General features: G+C 56.5%; 1 non-coding gene across 1 annotated transcript; it reads left to right on the forward strand.

Moving 5' to 3' along the window:
- The first annotated feature begins 8486 nt into the window (after positions 1 to 8486).
- On the forward strand, positions 8487 to 8593 carry LOC118759304 (U6 spliceosomal RNA). Its single transcript, XR_004996104.2, has one exon. It is a non-coding gene; the product is annotated as a U6 spliceosomal RNA (small nuclear RNA).
- The last annotated feature ends 217 nt before the right edge of the window (positions 8594 to 8810 follow it).

Here is an 8810-nt window from a genome sequence, read left to right on the forward strand (position 1 = left end):
TGCCTGGTGCATCACAGCCAGGTTCGCGGTCACCCTTTCAGCCCTGGAGGCATCACCTTTGGAGGTGACCAGGCCCCTGCTGGAGGGAGGGCAGCCTAAGGGCCTGTGACAGGATGCCAGGCTCACTGCTAGCCGAATCTGACCCCCACACCCATGTGATCTCTCCAGAGATAGAAGCCACAGAAAAACAAGTGCCACCTGCTGGGACCTTCACCTGTCCCCACACCCTTTGTGGACCTGCTTCCCAACCGGGTCTAAGAAAACTTAGAAAGGGAGGTATAGCCTGGTGAGAGTGGGCACTACGACCAGCCTGCTTTCCACCTGGCAGGGAAAGGAGATGTGGGGAGGTGAGGCCCCCTTCCCTACCCCGAGATCACCCAGGCACACAGCAGCAGAGACTGCACACAGACTTCCACTGCTGGTCCTGGGCCCTGGACAGCTGTCCCTCAGCTATGGCATCTTTCTGGATGATTCTATGGTCCCCACGCAAAGCCACAATCCCCTGCTGTCCCCTGAGGGACTAGGAGCTGTGGACAATGAATGTCTCTAGCAGCTGTTCTGCAGGGAAACTCAAGGCTGGGGTGGGAGGGTGGGTGCTGGCGTTTGAAGGCTGTGCGGTGTGCCCCTCCACCTGCCAAGGCCTAAAAGGAAAGTTTCTGAATCCAGCAGGGTGGGTGGCAGGCAGGGAGCACAACCAACAAGAGCCAGATATGAAGATACCTCACTGAGTCAGCGCATGGGTGGCAAGGCCCAAGCAAAGCAACTGCATGAGAAACACGAAAATAAAAGCCAAGGGAGACAGCAGGGTGGGGCTGGCTGAGTATGTCTTTTACAGATGGAAAAAAGTGAGGGGAAGGTGCCATGGAGTTTGCCTGGTCAGGGTCACATCCAACAAGCAACAGAGCTGGGATCAAACGCAGCCCACCAAGCCCTCCTGTCTCCGGCTGGGACAGCATCTGCAAATTTGTTACAATGCAGAGCTCCAGGCCCCGGTCACAGAGGCTTCAGGTAACCTGTGACTGCCCCAGGAACTGTGATCCTCCTCCACAGTACCTGGGGTGCCTCCTGGGCTCATTCTGTCTGTCCATGTCTTCTGGAAGCAAGATTGAACCAAGGCATGCCTGAGGAAGACCTCCCTCCTGCAGGCCGGAAGCAGGATGGCCCTGAGCTGGGCTTGTCCACTTCCCTAGCGAGTGATGCTGATGGCCAGCAGAGAAACTGGCCCAACACAGGAACCAGTCATTAAGAACCTGCTAGATCCAGGCAACCAGGAGCCCCTACGCTGCCCTCCAGTCTGCCCTCCCGCCCCCGCGCCTTGCTCCTCCCGCGCCAGCTCGGGCACTGGGGCCCTGCAGCTGAGCCGCCGTCCACGTCCCCAGGAGTTATTTCAGCTATATCTCTCCAGCGTCTGCAGAAAGGCTTTATTTTTGTTCCCTGAAAAACCTTCAAAGGCCTCTCCCTGAGCTTTGAGTTGGTTGTGGGCAATGTGAAACATTTAATGGGAATTGTTATGGTTTTTTTCTTTCTTTCTTTCTTTTTTTTTGAAGGAGAAATTATTCTCAACAAAGTTTGGGCCTGGCCGGAAGGAGACAGCTAGAGCGAGCTGCCTGCTGGGTCTGGACAAATCAAAAAGCGAGAGCTATAGCTTCCCCCCGACACAGCCCCATGCCGGGCCTGACCCAGGGCTTTTCAAGTGGCGTGGCCACACAGGGGGACAGTACAAAACCGGAACCTGCCCCACGAAGTTAAGGCTTGAAACAGAGCCGTCTTGCCGGGACAATGCCTGCTCTTCTTTAAACTCTGATCAAGCAAAATGGCGTTTTCTTTTTTCCATTGGGAAATTGCATTGGGACTTTTCTCCTCAGAGGCGTTGATTTAGGGGGACCTCCTTGTGTCATTCATCCAGACCCTTTCAGGAGCGGGGCAGCAGGGGTATGGGTGGAGAGAATTGGGAATCTTTAGTCTGCTCCCACTGTGCCTAGAGGATGCTCAGTCTTGCACCTGCTGAGGTTAGGGAGATGAGGAAGAGGAAGAGTTGGCCCAGAAGGGATCACCAATGTCTAGAGCCAGGGGAGGGGGAGAAGGGAGGGGAGGAGAATGTCCTCTTCCCAACACCAGACCTGAACTGGGAGCTGCCCTGCCCGCCTCCTTTCAACCTTCAGGAATGGAGATGGTCCCAGCCCAGCGGAGGCTGTGGGTTGGCAGGCAGCTCTCTAACTGCTTGTTGTCCCGCAGCTCACATGGCCTGTGTGAAGCCGAGCCCCTGTACAGAGTGTGCTGGGCAGGCCCAGCAGGAGGAGGCGTACAAGGCGATTTCACCACACTGCCCTTCTTGGCAGCCCTGAGGCCCAGGATGACTCAGGAAAACACCCCAGGCATGGTTCAGGGTCAGAAGCTGCTGACCACTCAGTTGTGAAGAAGCAATCACACCTGGCTGCAGGTGCATAGTGAAAAGCGCTGTTGTCCGAAGCACGGGACTTCCAACCTACAAGAGGCAGACAGGCCAGATGGCCTCCACCTCATGCCCTTTGTCCAGTGCCAAGCCCACTCCCCCTCAGCCCAGGCCTCAGGGAATCTTCTGTTGTGCATGTCATTCCGGTTGGGGAAGCAGGAAGACGTCCCCAGGGTCAGGGAGGGGCTAGGGACAGAGTGACCACAGTCAGGGAAGTACCCCGCCCAGCCATGCTCCCATGGGTCACCCATGGCTGTTGGCTGGCTGAGTCACAGGCTGCCCAGCTTTAGCTGTGGGGCTTCGTGCAGACCCAACCTCCTCCGCCTGCCTCTGTCCTGGGTCTCTAGATGGCTGCGATCCCAGTATCTGGGGCCCTCACCTGCCCAGGCAGGAGCAGCCCTACCCGGCTTTTGGAGATGCCCCTCACCATGCCCCCCATGGTTCTCAGCTTTGCATCCTGGTGCCTGCAGGATGGGAGATTCTGGGTGCAACCTTCCAGCTGGACCATGAGTCACTCTGTTTAAATGCAGACAGGAAGCAGGCAGGGAGAGCTGAGGGGTACGCTGGCACCCAGGGGGTCATGCTGACGCAGGGCTGGACTCTGACTGTTGCCCAGCACTTGCCCTGCTGTCTGTGGCCCTTGCTGAGTGCTTTGTACTGCAGTTCTGAACGATACTTGGAGAGTCTGTCCCCACAGCCCTCACTGGGTGCGAGCCTTCTACCCCCACCATTCCTGATGTCTCCTCTGTCCGCAGGTGCTGTAGACCCCCCCTGGCTGGGTGAGGGCTGAGCTCCAAGTCTCATTTGGAATCCCAGTGGGAGCCTCCTCCTGGTCCTGCCGTCTGCTTCCATGCCCCTCCATGAGATGTTGAGGGACCCCACTTGAACATTGCTCTGAAGGTCTAGCACTCCCGGAACCGTTTTAAACATAGCAAACAAGGTGGTCCTCGGTCCTCGGCAGTCCCACTGCCCAGCTATAAACACACACACACACACACACACACACACACACACGTACACACGTCAGCAGGCTCTGGGGCAGTGTGCCCAGATGCCCCCAGGGAGGCTGGGGAACGGAAGGCTGGGAGGATTTGAAGCAGACCCAAGGAGTCCCTATACTGCCAGGCTGGTGCCTTTCTTGGCAGCCCTGTCATCCACCCCTCCCCCAGCCAGGTCCCACACAGAGGTGCTGCCATCTTCCTCCGCCTCCCTTGCCCGCCCGCGCTGGCACTCTTTGCAATTATGGCACCGCAACTCCCTGCCTTGCCGTTGTGCCTGCCTCACCTCCCTACCCTCGCCGCTAATTGCTGGGTTTGCCTTTAACTGCTTCAGCGCGCCAGTGCCTCCAGCCTGGGACAGAGGGAGCATCTACAGGCAGACCGCCCCAGCCCCGCGGAAGTGACTCTGTATGACCCGCAAAGGAAGGTGCTGGTCGCGAGGGTCCATGATGGGGCAGGGGTTTGGCACGTCTGGTCAGCTCCCATGGGTGCATGGGGGGCGGGGAGTACAGAGCAGGGAGAGCCAGGTCCCTGGGTGACCTGGAGCAGACCTCAGCACCAGTGGGCACGTCTGTGCTCAGGGCAGCTAGGGCAGAGGGAAGACCTGAAAGGAGAGACACTCCATTCTGGCCGCAGAGGTGCTCACAGAGGGAGCCCCGCCTTCTCCCCTTCGACCCTGTAGAGAAAGTATCACCTTTTTATTCCTGCAGAACTATCTGTGGAACTCCTGTGGCCGGATAGACACAGTGTACGTTCTGAGGGCACAGAGGGGTTCAAACAGCCTCGCGTGTTCCTGGAGCTTCGAGAGGAGGATGGGAAGAGTCGTGAGCCAGGGAAGCAGACCCGTGGTGTGCTAGGGCTGCCAATGCCACAAGGAGATGTTGTATCTGAGGAGGTGTGGGGGACAGGGCGGGGGGAGTGCTAATTTAACTAGAGTGGCCATGATGGTATCCACGGGAGTTCAGGGAGTTCAGGAGTTGAAACGTAAAGTATAGACTCTTGGGACCGACACAGTGGCTCAACAGGCTAATCTTCTGCCTTGCAGCACCAGCACCGCATATGGCTTCGGCTCTAGTCCCAGCTGCTCTACTTCCCATCCAGCTCCCAGCGTATGACCTGGGACAGCAGCAGAGAATGGCCCAAGTCCTTGGGACCCTGCATCCACGTAGGAGACTTGGGGGAGCTCCAGGCTTCAGGTGGCCTCAGTTGTGGCTGCTGTGGCTACATGGGGGCTGAACCAGCAGATGGAAGATCTTTTCTGTGTGTCTCTCCTCTCTGTAAATCTAGCTTTCCAATAAAAATGAAAATCTTTGCAAAAAAGTTTTAAAAATAAGATGAAGTATAAAATCTTAAATAAAAAAGGCGTTCTGAATCTGAGATGAGAACCAGAGTTCTCTAATAAATGGGGTGGCCACAGGGCCACTTTAGAGCGCGGGCAGTGGCCAGGCCAGCTCCGGGCTGCTGACTGAGTGTCCACTGGATACTGGCGCTGTGGAGCAGGAGGTGAGCATCGCTGGGCACTTAGTCTAGTGCCTCCTTGGCTCTCTGTGGGGCCCGGCCCCTGCCTAGAGACCCCTTCCTGATCCTCTGCTTGTGTCAGGGAAAGAAAGCTGAGGCTGTCACAAGATCCTGATGCCACCAGAGCCCAGAGGAGTCTCTGTCACCTGGGAAGTGCCCGGGATCCCCCAAGGCCCAGCATGGGGGCAGCAGAGGCCGACTGAGCCATCATGGCTGAGAATGTCCAAGCCTCCTGTTTTGACCAGCACCTCAGGGTTTAGATGTGACCATCCCAGGGCAGGTCTCTGGAGGGCAGAGGGAGGGGGCAGGGAGGCCTTGACGGCCACACTGCCCCTTCCCCACAAGGCCCAGGGCATTCCTCAGACTCAGGGGTGGAACTTATGCTCAGTGAGTTCACCCCAGCCTCAGTTCCCCTCACGTTCTCCAAGAACTGCGATCATGTGGGGACAGCAATGTCCTGCTCCATGAGAAGAGAGGACTAACCCATGTGCCCCTGTCCCAGCACACGTCCACCTGTGCCTTCGTCTGACCCCACCCCACCAGCTGCCGGCCATGGTGAGGGCTGTCTTGTCCTCTCTTTATCTCAATGACATCCATCCCTGGCTCACCTGCAGGGTGTGTGTGTGTGTGTGTGTGTGTGTGTGTGTGTGTGTGTGTGATTGGCAAGGGGTACTCCTTGTGAACTAAAGCAGGTGCTGGGAGCTCATCCTTGGACAGTGAAGACAGGCAGAACACCCAGGCTACAGGCCCAGAGACAGGCAGCAAGTACCACCTGCTTGGTTGGCGAGGCTAGAGGACCCCAAATAGTGACTAAGGAAGGCCAGAGGGGCCCCAGAACACACCAAGGTCTGTGTTTGCCATGAGGTACCCCTCAGAGCAGAGCTTGAGGGCTGAGGAGCAGCTTCCCAGAGCCTCCCATACCTGCACCTGTACCTGAACCTACTCAGGCAGTGGTGGGCACCAGAGGTGGCGGCCGCTGACCCACTAACCCCACCAGGTTCAGCCTAGCCTCCTCCTACTTCACAAACTTCCCTTTCTCCCCGCCCCAACATAATTCCTGACCTCAGAGCCTCTGCCCCTGCCCCTGGCATTCCCGTCTCTCCTTCCCCAAGCTGGTGCTAGCTTGCCATCTGTCCTCTAGAGCTCCCCAACTGACCTCAAGAGGACTTAGGCAGGACCCAGAAGGACATGTGAGCCCTCAGCCAGGCTCAGGAAGCAGAGCCAGGACAGTCAGCCTGGGTGTGGGGGTTCCTCTCTCACATCCTCTGCTCTTGGCTCCCATGCTGTGCTGGCTGAAGGCAGAATGGGGGCTGGCGACTACTGGGGCACCCTACCAACAATCCTTCAGGTCACTACCAGAGCAGGAAATCCTGCAGCCTGGTCCAGCTTGAGCCAGGGCTCATGTTGGACCAAACCGATCCTGCTGGGATCCTTGAATATGTCTCATCATATGCCCACAGAGGGCAAAAGGGTCTCTCTCTCTCTCTCTCACACACACACACACACACACTCACACACACTCTATCTCTGGGACAGAGCCCTCAAGACCAGGCCACAGACCCCTTCTGATGTCCCATCAGAGTTTGCCCCTCCCCCAGCCTGACCCAGAGTCCTGTGGTTCTGGCACCCAGTAAGTACCCACTGCACATCCAGCAACTGCCCTGGGGCTGCACATGGCCAATAACAGGGTTCAGTGTGGGCTGCAGGGGCAGCCCCTGGAGTGTGGGTCTGCATTGCCATCAGCTACTGCATTGCTCTGTCCCCAGTTCACCCTGGTGGGCCCACAGCTTTCCCTTCCCTGTCCTATCACCTGCCCACCCTGGATTCCCTTAGCAGCTCCTGCCTCCCCAGCAGGTAAAGCCCCAAACCCACAGACAGGTCAGCTCAACAGGGCTCCACATGGCTGTGGGCACAGCCAGCCACCAGTACCCTCATGCTGTTCCTGCCAGAGGTGATACGATGATGGGAGGCACCACGAAGGCCAGGGCACACCAAGTGGGAAAAGGCGGTAGCTCCTGGTGACATATGTCTGAGTGGCCAGTTCCTAGGAAGCAGGTGCTGCTCTCAGCTGATGCCACCTGCTGTATACTCCGTCCGGTGACCTGGCCTCTGTGTGTTTGCATGGCCTCATCTGAAAACAGGAGCGGGTAACAATGGCCCCTGGGCAGGGCAGCTGTGAGAGGCCTCAGCTGCCACTTCACATGGGCAGCTGGTGCCGAGGCGGGCTGAGGGGACAGGCCCAAGGTCATGTAGCCTCAGCAGCAGCTGGCCATGCTGCCAGGAGCGGCAGGAAGTGGCCGTGGATAGTGCGGTGATGGTATCCAGCCTACTCTCCCCGAGTGGGCCCGAAGCTTCCTGTCCTGCACAGAAATCGATAGGCCGGAGACGGCTGCAAAGCACCTCACCAGCAAGCCTGCCACTGGCTCGAGCTCAGGACAGCTTCCAGAGCTGCACCTTGGCCATCTCGGGGTCCAGAACTGTCTGCAGCCACCTGGTCTTAGGCCTGCCCTGCACCAGCAGGTGAGGCAGCCCCATTGCAAGCCTCACTTCTGCCTCCAGGGGCAGAAGACTCTGGAAGGGCTCTCCTCTGCTCCCAGAGAGCCCAGCCTGGAAGGGTCTCAGGTCTCTTCTCCATGGCCATGGCTAGTCCCACAGCCCCACCTACACACGTGAGCGTCAGGATAGTTGCTCTGGGTGACCACCGTCAGCCCACCTAAATCCCCAAGCACAGATCATCATGTCCACTGCCCAGCCCTTCTGCCAGCACCGAAGCTACACAGCAGCCTGCTTGGGGCTGGGCCTAGTCACGGTCCTCAAGCTGGGCCACCACAGTGAGCCACCTGGTCACTGTCCACCGGCTGGGTCAGCACGGTGAGCTTGTTCTTCAGTGTGGACTTTGCAGTCCCGACCCCCTTTCTCATTCCTGAAGACACCTGCCTCAATCAATCAATCAATCATACATGACAATGATATCAGCACATGTACCATGTACAAGCATGCTATGTGTACAGATACACAAATATGTATACACAACAGATTCCAGCAACCTCTCTCCATCTGAGCGTGTGTTGTCTGTATTTCTCTAGTAGTGGGGGTTTTCAACAAGTTCATGAAGAATGTATAGTGTGAGAAAGTATATATGGATTTCAAATTTTTTTGCACTGAGAAACCTTATTTTAAATTCTGTTTTCCATGACCTTTTTTCAATTTTTTAAAAGATTTGTTTGAAAGTTCGATACATAGAGAGACAGAGAGGAAGATCTGTCCACTGATTCACTTCCCAAGTGTCCACAATGGCCAGAGCTGAGCCTATCTGAAGCCAGGAGCCAGGAGCTTCTTCTAGGTCTCCCACACAGGTGCAGGGTCCCAAGGCTTTGGGCTGTCCTTGAGTGCTTTTCCAGGCCACAAGCAGGGAGCTGGCTGGGAAGTGGAATAGCTGGGACATGAACTAGCCCCGATATGGGATCCTGGCATGTGCAAGGCAAGGGCTCTCAAACTTTTTTAAGATTCATTTCATTTTTCTCATTTTGGCGGCACACATACCAAAATTGGAATGATACAGAGAAGATTAGCATGGGCTCTGCACGAGAATGACACGCAAAGTTGTGAAGCATTCCACATTTTTTAAAAAGAGAGATTTATTTTATCTTTATTTGAAAGGCAGAGTAACAGAGAGTAACAGAGAGAAAGAGAGAGAAAGTGAGAGAGAGCGAGAGCTTCCCTCGGCTGTTTGCTAAAACAGCTATGACAGCCGGAGCTGAGACAATCTGCAGCCAGGAGCCAAGAGCTTCTTCTGGGTCTCCCACACGGGTGCAGGTGTCCAAGGACTTCAACCGTACTCT

Source organism: Ochotona princeps, chromosome 6 (assembly GCF_030435755.1).
Source record: "Ochotona princeps isolate mOchPri1 chromosome 6, mOchPri1.hap1, whole genome shotgun sequence".
Lineage (NCBI taxonomy): Eukaryota > Metazoa > Chordata > Mammalia > Lagomorpha > Ochotonidae > Ochotona > Ochotona princeps.